Raw genomic sequence first — 10749 nt, forward strand, 5'->3', positions numbered from 1 at the left:
TAGTATAAATATTATTTTAACTAAATTCTTCTAGAAAAATATATTTTAACTAAGTGATTAACCTTAATTTTTTATTCCATTTCCTCTCCTTTTTTATGGGTTCTCCTTCTTTTTTCTTTTTTCTTTTTCCTTATGAAATGATATATGGTGTTATGACTTATCATTATTTGATTTTGAATATATATATATATATATATATATATAAAATAGCAATAATTTCAAAACAATACACCAAGATACACTGGTACTGTATTTCGTTCCAATGGATAAACCAAAACGGTCACCTGAATGGAATTCATAACTTTGATGTAAATAAATGGGAATGAACAATATAAATAGATAAGAATGAACTTATTTAAATTTTAAATTTTATCTTTTAGTGTGAGTATCTCTAGACTTTTAAATTTTATCTTTTAGTGTGAGTATCTTTAGCCACCCATTATATTGATATATTTCACGTGGATCCTTTTTTCTCTTCTTCTCATCTCGATCATCTCTATTTCTCAATCCTCTTTTTATTAATTTTTTTAACTTTTCATGTTTTGTCTGTCTAATGTGAATGATGTAATAAATGGGAAGGAAACTGAAAAGTTGAATTTAACTTCCCAAACTCTTCTTTTAGTGTGAATGATACAAATAGATGGGAAAGAAACTTATTCAACTTTCAAATTTAATCTTCTAGTGTGAGTATTTTCTTTCTCATCCCTATTTATCTGCCTTCTATTTATTAAACTCTATAATATTTCTTGTTTTGTCCACCTAATGTGAATGATGTAAATAAATGGTAAGGAAACTGAAAAGTTGAATTCAACTTTACAAGCTCTTCATTTTCTTTGAATGATGTAAATAGATAGGAAGAAACTTATTCTAACCTCAAAATTTGTCTTTTAGTGTGAGTATCTCAACCCACTTCTTCTTTTTTTATTAAGTATCTTTTTTATAACTTTTCTTGTTTTGCTTGCCTAATATGAATGATGTAAATAAATGGGAAGGAAATTGAAAAGTTGAATTAAACTTTTCAAACTCTTTTTTTATGTGTGAATGATGTAAATATATGGGAAGGAAACTTATTCAACTTAAAAAAAATAATAATAAATAGTATGAGTATCTCCACCCATTATTATATTGATATATCAAGTCACACGGCCTTTTTTATTATTTTTATTATTATTATTGTTGTTGTTGTTGTTGCTGTTGTTGTTGTTGTTGTTGTTTAGGCCTTGGTGCCATTTAAAATACTCTTAAATTTTAACAAATTATATAACTTTTGACTAATATATATATATATATATATATATGGAGAGAGAGAGAGAGAGAGAATGCTAGTATTAACCAATAGCAAAATATTCTATTCTCCTTGGTACTATATTGACTCTCTTGCTTTGTATATGTTAAATATATTAGCAACCGATGTGTTATACCATGTTATATATACTAGAGTGAATGCGAAAGGGGAAGCATAGAATAAGAACACCAAAAACATGAGGGTTAAGTGGTTCAGCCTTGTCGGCCTACATCCATAAAGGAATCCCTTAAGGGCTACATCTTTATTATGTAAGAGGTCATACAATAACCTGTGTTACAATGAACCCTAACATGAGTATATATAGCGCGACTATATCCTAAACTACTAATACAAGTAGGAGTGGGCTTGGGCTTGGGCTTGGGCTTATTATATTGGGCTAATATGTCTAATATATCTCTAACACCCTCCCTCAAACTCAAGGCGGAAGCTCGATGAAGGTTTGAGGTTGGATAAGTATGAAAAGATCCCTTGGAGATGCCTTTGAAGAAACCATGATGAAGAATGTGCCAATTGACTGATTTTAGAGTTTCAAATGAAGAAGTGGAGTCCAAAACCGGAATCTACGCAAAAAAAACTAAGCAAGATAAACTCTTTCGAGAATTTTGAATTTTAGTCAAAGGTCAATGCAAAAGTCAAAGTCAACTGAATATTAAAGTCAACGATCAGTGCTCACGGGTCAGATCCGGGTGGTCCGGGTTAGGTCGGTCTGGTTCAACGGTCAACTAGGTGACGTGGTGCTAACGAGGCAACACTACTGACGTGGCGAGCTATGTGGCTACTGACGTTGCTAGGGCTGACATGGCACTTAATGACGTCCACAAACGACGTCATTGATGACATTAGCATGGTTCATCGACGCATGTGGGAGCGTGCATTATCCACTGGTGCGTAGAGGCGAGGCCAAAATTTTAGGAGGGATGTGAGGGCATGTGTACTATCGTATAAGGGTCAGATTCTCAAGCTACGCAGATCAATAGACAACAAGGCCTTCATGGTGATGCTTGTGTATCTAGGAGTGAAGAATCTATGGCGGCACATGGAGTAAGTGCTGGATCTTGGTCAGCGCATGCAGATTCCTATGGAGACTAACTTCCTGGGTTTTGGTCGCGAGAGGCCATGGAGCACGTCTATATGGTTGGTTTCATCAAGTGAAGCCTCGATTTACGCAGATCTGATAGGGAGAGGCATGGATTGCTTAGGCCTGAGAATCTTGACATAGTAGTGAGCCATGGCAGCCGGATGATGCCGTGGAGTCTAGATCTGAAATTAAGTAGGGGCACTGTAAATCTATGCTATGCATGTATGAATCTTCTTTGCTATGTAGAGATGTTTGTTTGATGCTAAGAACGAAGTTTGGCTCTGATACCATGTTAAATATATTAGCAACCGATGTGTTATACTGTGTTGTATATACTAGAGTGGTAGCGAAAGGAGAAACATAAAATAGGAACACTAAGAACACGAGGGTTACATGGTTCAGTCTTGTCGGCCTACATCCACGGAGAAATCCCTTAAGGGTTACGTCTTTATTATGTAAGTGTAGTACAATAACCTGTGTTACAATGAACCCTAACATTAGTATATATAGGCGACTAAACCCTAAACTACTAGTACAAACAGGCATGGGCTTGAGCCTATTATATTGGGCTAATATGTCTAATATATCTCTAATAGTATACACAACTTAATTGATAGCCTTATTGAAGTGATTACATATTACCCCCTAAACTTTTATTTCAGCCAATTTACTCCATAAACTTTGCATATCAGCCAAATCAAGACCTCTGTTAAGTAGTTGTTAACAAACTAACGGTCAAACCTATGTGAGAGTCACGTGAACTTTAAAAACAAAAAATCTAATTCCATGAATCTATGTCTGACCAAGAAAGAGAGAAGATAGGAGGAGGAAGACAGTGTAACCAAACCCACCGTGACATCTTCTCTCCAACAACCAACCACCATTGTGGTTTTTTTTTTTTCTTTCTTTTTTTTCTTCTTTCTTTCTCCTACTCTTTGTTTTTCAAATCATTGTGCCAATCTCATTCTTTGGTTTGGTATATGTGGATCCCTGAGTATTTTTTATGAAACAAATTAAACAGGCTCACAAACCCACTTAAATATTATATGAAAGACCTTAACCAACCTATCTGTGAAGGCTTTATATTCCTTGGACCCTCACAGTCATAGACTCCCCAAACTTACAGAATCTCAAAGTGGACACCGTGTGAAGTGCAAGCAATGATTTTCGTAGGCAAATTTTGCTCTCTCAAGAAGAAGAAGACAAAGGTTGGCTAAGGCTTCACAATCATTAGTGTTCTTTTGTGCAATTTCTATTCTTAATTAATTGTATTGGTTTGTGGTTAATATCTCATTCAAAGCTGAAGAAGATCAAGGAACTGCGGTGGGTCTGCTTCCACCGTCTCTCTATTCTCTCGTGGGCAAACTTAGATTTCTCTTCAATTTCAATCAGTTTTCAAATTCATAGGATAAGATTTGTTTTTTAAAGTTCACATGACTCTCACATGGGTTTGACTGTTAGATTGTTAACAACTAATTAACAGAGGTCTTGATTTGGCTGATATGCAAAGTTTATGGAGTAAATTGGCTGAAATAAAAGTTTAAGGGGTCTTTTGGCCACTGCCTTAAAGTTCAGGAGGTGTCAGAGCATTTTTCCCTGATTTTTATTATCAACTTTTGGTCATGTCTAAAAATTATTTTAAATTGAATTTTTTTCCATTTTATCACTAGCGCGTCTCTCACGTAAATTACTTGTGCGGTTGTATATGGATGATTAGTTAATGCAGTATTGTAGTTAATGTAATGGGTCCCACTGCACTTTTTGGTACTATTCATGAGTCTTGCTGTATTATTTCAGCTAACTTTTACCTTTATCTACAGTACTTTCAAATTCATAGGATAAGATTTGTTTTTTAAAGTTCACATGACTCTCACATGGGTTTGATTGTTAACAGCTAATTAACAGAGGTCTTGATTTGGCTGATATGCAAAATTTATGGAGTAAATTGGCTGAAATAAAAGTTTAAGGGGTCTTTTGGATACTACCTTAAAGTTTAGGGGGTGTAAGAGCATTTTTCCCTAATTTTTATTATCAACTTTTGTTCATGTCTAAAAATTATTTTAAATTGAATTTTTTTTCCATTTTATCACTAGTGCGTCTGTCACGTAAATTACTTGTGCGATTGTATATGGATGATTAGTTAATGCAGTATTGTAGTTAATGTAATGGGTCTCACTGCACTTTTTGGTACTATTCATGAGTCTTGCTGCACTATTTTAGTTAACTTTTACCTTTATCTACAGTACTTTCAGCAAAAAGTTTTCAGTTTCAGCAAAATAAGCGAATCCCAAACGGACCCTTAGAATGATTTTTATATGGTCTAGTTTTTATCTCCACAATAAGATTATTAGTGCAGAGAAAGACCCCTTTCATTATTCAATCATATACATTATAACATATTGTAGTTCCCAATTTCCTATATCTGGCCATTTTGTGGATAACAGCTTTTGGCAGTCACACTTGCAACTAGGATGACTCACAAATCTCAAATCTGGTAGGATTTTTTGTAAAATGGGTCTATCACTCTCTAATCATTTGTTTGCATTCCATCTAAAAAATAAGATTGACAATGATGGGTTAATTTTCAAAGTAAACACATATAAGTCATTGGACATTTAGCTTTTTAAGTATGGTTTTAAAAATCAAAACAGTTAAAGAACAGAAAATAAGTTAGTTCTTGGTTTTTATTAGTTGAACCAATGGTTCTCACATTTCAACCTTCAATTTTTCTCCGATTTTATCAAACTAGTTTTGGCTCTGGTTCTCGATTCAACTGATCGGTCCAGTTCAATTTTTTAAATAGTGCTTTTAGGTGTCTATTTGTGACCAATTTTACTAGACATTTTAGTGTTACCAATTTCATTAGGAATTTGTCGGCTTGTAAGACTAATACAACAAAATGACATGTTTGGACTTTGGCTACTTATTTAGTTTATTTTGAGTAAAATGTGTTAGTAGGAATGAAATTTACATGCTAAATCTGTATTAGGAAAGAAAAACTGGTGAGTTAGGTTAACAACAAACTTAGATTATCTTCATCTATCATGTGATAAGTTTAAAATGCTAAGAAGCTCAAGGCTCCAACATTATAAGCTTATGTTCATTTTTCTAATAACAAGTTTAAAGAGGATAATGGTTATTTATTTATTTATTTTTTTTTTATAGGAAACCTTTCATATATTATTCAAACACCAGAAACAGATACAAAATCATGGATGAGTGTTTGTTCAATACAATAAGAAGTCTCCTCAATCCATACAACAGACGCATTTAAGCTTAAAGCATGCTTAGCTAAAATATGGGCAGGTTTGTTCCCTTGCCTCCTTACATGTGAAACATAAACTGTACGAAACTTAGAGCACATGTGTTGCATCCCCACAACCAGTGAATCTACTGTAGAGGGAGGCAAAGAAAGACCACAGAGAGCACGGACAAGAATCAGTGAGTCACCTTCCAAAATTACATCATGATAACCAATGTCCCTAGCCAACTGAAGACCAACTTCAAAAGCTTTTGCCTCCACTTCTAAGGGACCCAATGGCGCTGCAATGCTTCTGCACATGGCTGCCATTAATCGACTAGTATCATCACGGATAATAGACCCCACATCGACGAGGTTTGGATGCTTTGAAATGGCACCGTCCACATTAATTTTTAACATGGTAGGTGGAGGAGGATTCCACATGACAGTCACGTCCTCTATTGTAGGTGCAGCCATCTTCGTCGCAGCTGTATACTCCATGAGGTAGTGGGTGACCCACTGTACCACCACTTCTAGGTTTTTCCTTACTCCCTCATGTCTAATATCGTTCCAATTACTCCATAACGCCCAAGCAACAGTGACTACCAAGGCAATCTTCTCCTCATCGAAAGACTCTATCATCAACAAAAACCATAGCAGATCGAAGGAGTGAAACTGACCCGATCTAGGAGAGCTTGGAAGCTTTGTGCAACTCCAAATCTGTTGAGCTCTTGAACAAGACCAAAACAAGTGCCCTGAAGTCTCTGTGGCTGAACCACATTCTTCACAGGTGCTATCCAACAGTATTCAACGAACCCGTAAGTTCTCCTTAATGGGAAGAATCTAACGACAGGCACGCCAAGCAAAATGGTGTACCTTATGAGGGACCGGTAAGTGCCATATTTTATTCCAAAAGGACCGTTATTGGCTATTAGATGAGGTTGGAGCTACATTGCTTGACTGGTAAAGGAGCATAGCCACCTTGTACGCACTTCGAACAGTGAAGCCACCATTGTTGGTTTCAGCCCAAATCAAACGATCCCCAGGTGGTTTAAAACTAATGGGAATACTCAAAATTGCCTCCACGTCCACAGGTAGGAAAATCTATCTAATAATTTCCTCCTTCCAACAGCAACTATCTTGGCAAATAAACCCACTAACCTTAGTATCCAGGTGGAGAAAAAGCCGAGGAGAAATAACTTCATAGCTGGAAGCCATCTATCTCCCCAAACCCGAATATCTGAACCATTCCCAACTCGCCATCGAATACCCTTCTCTACAATGGACTTTACTGCAAAGATGCTACGCTAGGTGTATGATGGATTATTACCAATATTAGCATGGAGGAAATCACATGAGGGAAAGTACTTGGCTTTAAGAACACGGTAAAGAAGGGAGTTCTGGCAAGTTTGAAGCCGCCATCCTTGCTTAGCTAATAAAGCTAAGTTAAATTGTTGGAGACGTTTGAACCCCATCCCACCCCTCTCCTTGGGTTCCCAAAGCTTATCCTAACTCAACCACGCCATCTTCTTTTCTTCCCCTCTTTGGCCCCACCAAAAATTTCAGATCAAGCTAGTAAGTTCATCACACAAAGAATTCGGAATTTTGAAACAACTCATGATATAGGTGGGTATAGCTTGCGCCACCGCTTTTATCAAGACCTCCTTACCAGCTTTTGAGAGCAACTTTCCTTTCCAACCCGCCAACTTCTTGGAAAGTTTATCCTTAATAGCACTGAAACTTGCTTTTTTATTTCTCCCCACTAATGATGGCAAACCCAAATACTTTTCATGTTGTTTAATCACGTGTCCTTTCCCGAATTTCCTCTTGCACCTCCCTAGATGTGTTTATGCTAAAAAATAGAGAAGTTTTAGCACGGTTTAACTGTTGTCCAGAAGCATTCTCATACACCTGAAAAATATGTTGCAAAGACTCACATTTAGCAATGGTAGCTTCACAAAAAATAAGACTATCATCTGCAAAGAACAGATGTGAGAGTTTTGGACCACCACGACACACAGCTACACCCTCCAAAATACCATCCTCCACTGATTTTTTGATCAAGGACAAGAGACCTTCAGCCACAATAAGGAAGAGATAGGGAGATAAAGGATCCTCTTGACGTATCCCTCTTGTTGGCTGAACTGAACCATAAACCTTCCCATTAATTCTGAAAGAATAGGAGATTGTAGTCACACACCGCATGATCAATCTCCTCCAACTCAAATTAAACCCCAGCTTCTCCATGATTTTTTTCAAGACAAACTCACTCCACACGGTCATATGCTTGCTCATATCTAGCTTCAGAACCATTGTCCCTTTTTTACTTGCTTTCTTCTGACTAATGTGATGCATCACCTCAAACGCCACCAAAATATTATTAGTAATCAACCTTCCATGCACAAAAGCACTTGGGTGTCACTAATAATAGAGGGCAGAATTTTCTTAAGCCTGTTAGCAATCACTTTAGAAGCAAGTTTAAAAATCACATTACATAAACTTATAGGACAGTAATCAGAAATACTTTTAGGATCATTATTTTTTGGAATCAAAACTACATGAGTATCATTGAACTTGGGGGGGGGGGGGAACCCAAAATTAAGGAAATCTAATATCGTGTTGGTGACAGTACTACCAATGGTGGGCCAAAAGTGCTGGAAGAAGAGCGGTGGCATCCCATCTGGACCAGGGGACTTCAAAGGATACATTTGTTTTAAAGCTGAAAACACTTTCGTAGCTTGAAAAGGCAAATTAAGCATCCTGTTCATGTCTTCCGAAACTTTTGGTTGCACTGCATTAAGAAGCTCAGTGAACTCAATAGGCCGATTTGAGCTAAAGAGATCAGCATAATAATCGACCACTACCTCCCTTATCTTGTGTTCTTCCTTCTGCCATACACCGTATGAATCCAACAAACCTGTGATAACATTCTTCTTGTACCGAGAGGATGCTCTAGCGTGGAAGAACCATTTATTCCGATCACTTGACTGAAACCAATTCAAACAGGACCGCTGATACCACATATCTGCTTCTTTGTCCAGCCAACAATTTAGTTCAATTCTTGTTTCTCGGGTTGCACTAATAATGGTGGGTGAAGCTGATTGGTGCTCTAACCATTCCAACTTACCCTGAAACTCCAAAATTTTTCTACCAACATGACCGAAATCACTCTTATTCCAAGCTTCCAATCTGTTATGGCACAACTCTAAGCACCGAGATATCAGAAAACCAGCACTATCGATACACCCTTCAGCCCATGCCGTTTTAACAACTTCTTCACACTTCGGGTTCTTCAACCACATGGATTCGAATCTGAAAATTTTGCTTCCTCTCCTTCTTTGCTGATTCCTGAAAAAATGCAATGCCAACGAAGAATGATTTGACGTCGAGCTAGTAATGTGATACACCTTTGCATCCTGAAACCTCCCCACCCAATCCATTGAAGCCAATGCATGGTCCAGTCTCTCCCTTATCTGAGCTCCATCAGCTCTTTGATAGAGCCATGTAAATCTCGGTCCAACAAATCCCAGATCCCTTAAACCGCACCAGTTAATGGAATCCAGAAAATTCTTCATTTGTCGCCTCGGTCTCGAATTGCCTCCTTCTTTCTCAGACTCACTAACAATCTCGTTAAAGTCACCAATGGTCAGCCAAGGTAGACTCGACCTGTCCCGAATCCTCCTTAATAAAGCCCAAGATTCATCCCTCCTTGCAATATCCGGTGCTCTGTAAAACCCAGTAAAATGCCACCATTCCGACGAAACACCTCCCCTGACTACCATATCAATGTGTGTCCAATCAGAATCAAGAACTTCAACTGACATACCTTCCTTCTAAAAAAGAGCTAAATCTCCACTCTTCCCCACACTAAAAACCACCCAACTAAAACGAAAATTACACTAATCATGTACCTTCTCTACCTTTTCTTTATTGAGTTTAGTCTCCATAAGGAAGACTAAAATGGGCTCTTCTCTTTGGATAACCTTTTGCAAGGCTTTAACTTTCCGAGAGTTCCCAAGCCCTCGGCAGTTCCAACTGATCAGACTCATTGAACCTGGCGGGGCTACCCAGCAGCCTCCACCGATCCCATGTGTAGTGATCTATCAGACACAACTATCTCTCGCTTCACCCTTTTTTCCTTCTCCCCACATTCCATACTGTCCACATCTAAAACCTTTCCCTTACGTTTTGGACCATTCTTCACGAGAATGTCCACTTCTAAAGCCTGTTTTGGACCATTACGCATAAGAATGTCCTGGTCCAGCCCAGGAGTAGCATGAATAAAACCAGGCCCATTGAGTTTATTTTTTTCCTTCCCGCGTATTTTAGGTGGGCCTCCCTTCTTAATATTAGTTTTGCCAACCCAGCCTAATTCAAAATTCAGCTCCACGGAATTTAATGCTGAAACCTTTCCATCCAACAGCATATCTTCCACATTCATCGAATCTTTAATGGCCTGATTTGAGATTTCCAATGCACATTCCACTCCCTTTATTTTTGCCACACTCTTCTTTGAGCCCTTAATGGTTATGGTAGTAGACAAGTTTGAATTTGAAAACCTCTGCAACTCATTATCAATGTCCTGAAGCTTTGCCGCAAAATCCACTGATAATTTCGTACAGCCATTAAATTTCGGAATATCCGGGGTTCCCTTATCCAACATGTTGCCCACCAAGCACGCTGCCGAGCTAGTCGCTGGAGCTACAACCACCGAATCGGACTTACTCACCACGACCCAACTTGAGTTTTCTACCTTTTCGAAACCTTTGACATCCATATACGACCGGTGAGTTAGATTGAACTGAGGAGCCCGAAGCCAAGCACCAAACTATTGATCCTCCACTACAATAGAACCTTTGCTTTGTAGCCAAACTGAACACTCCTTATCATCATGGGTGAACCTACCGCACCAATAACAAATGTTTGGTAGGCGTTCACAGGAGAAAGAAATCCATCCCTCTGAGTTTTTTCCAAAAGTAACACGGCGGCCACGACAGATAGGTTCCAAGATGTTCAAAGACACCCTTACTCTCATGAAAGTCCCTTCACGCATGTCTGATGAATCCCCATTTCTTATGACATTACCAAGCGTGTCTCCCAACTTGAAAGCACCTCCTCCATTAG

The sequence above is a fragment of the Quercus lobata genome, chromosome 8 (assembly GCF_001633185.2).
Source record: "Quercus lobata isolate SW786 chromosome 8, ValleyOak3.0 Primary Assembly, whole genome shotgun sequence".
Lineage (NCBI taxonomy): Eukaryota > Viridiplantae > Streptophyta > Magnoliopsida > Fagales > Fagaceae > Quercus > Quercus lobata.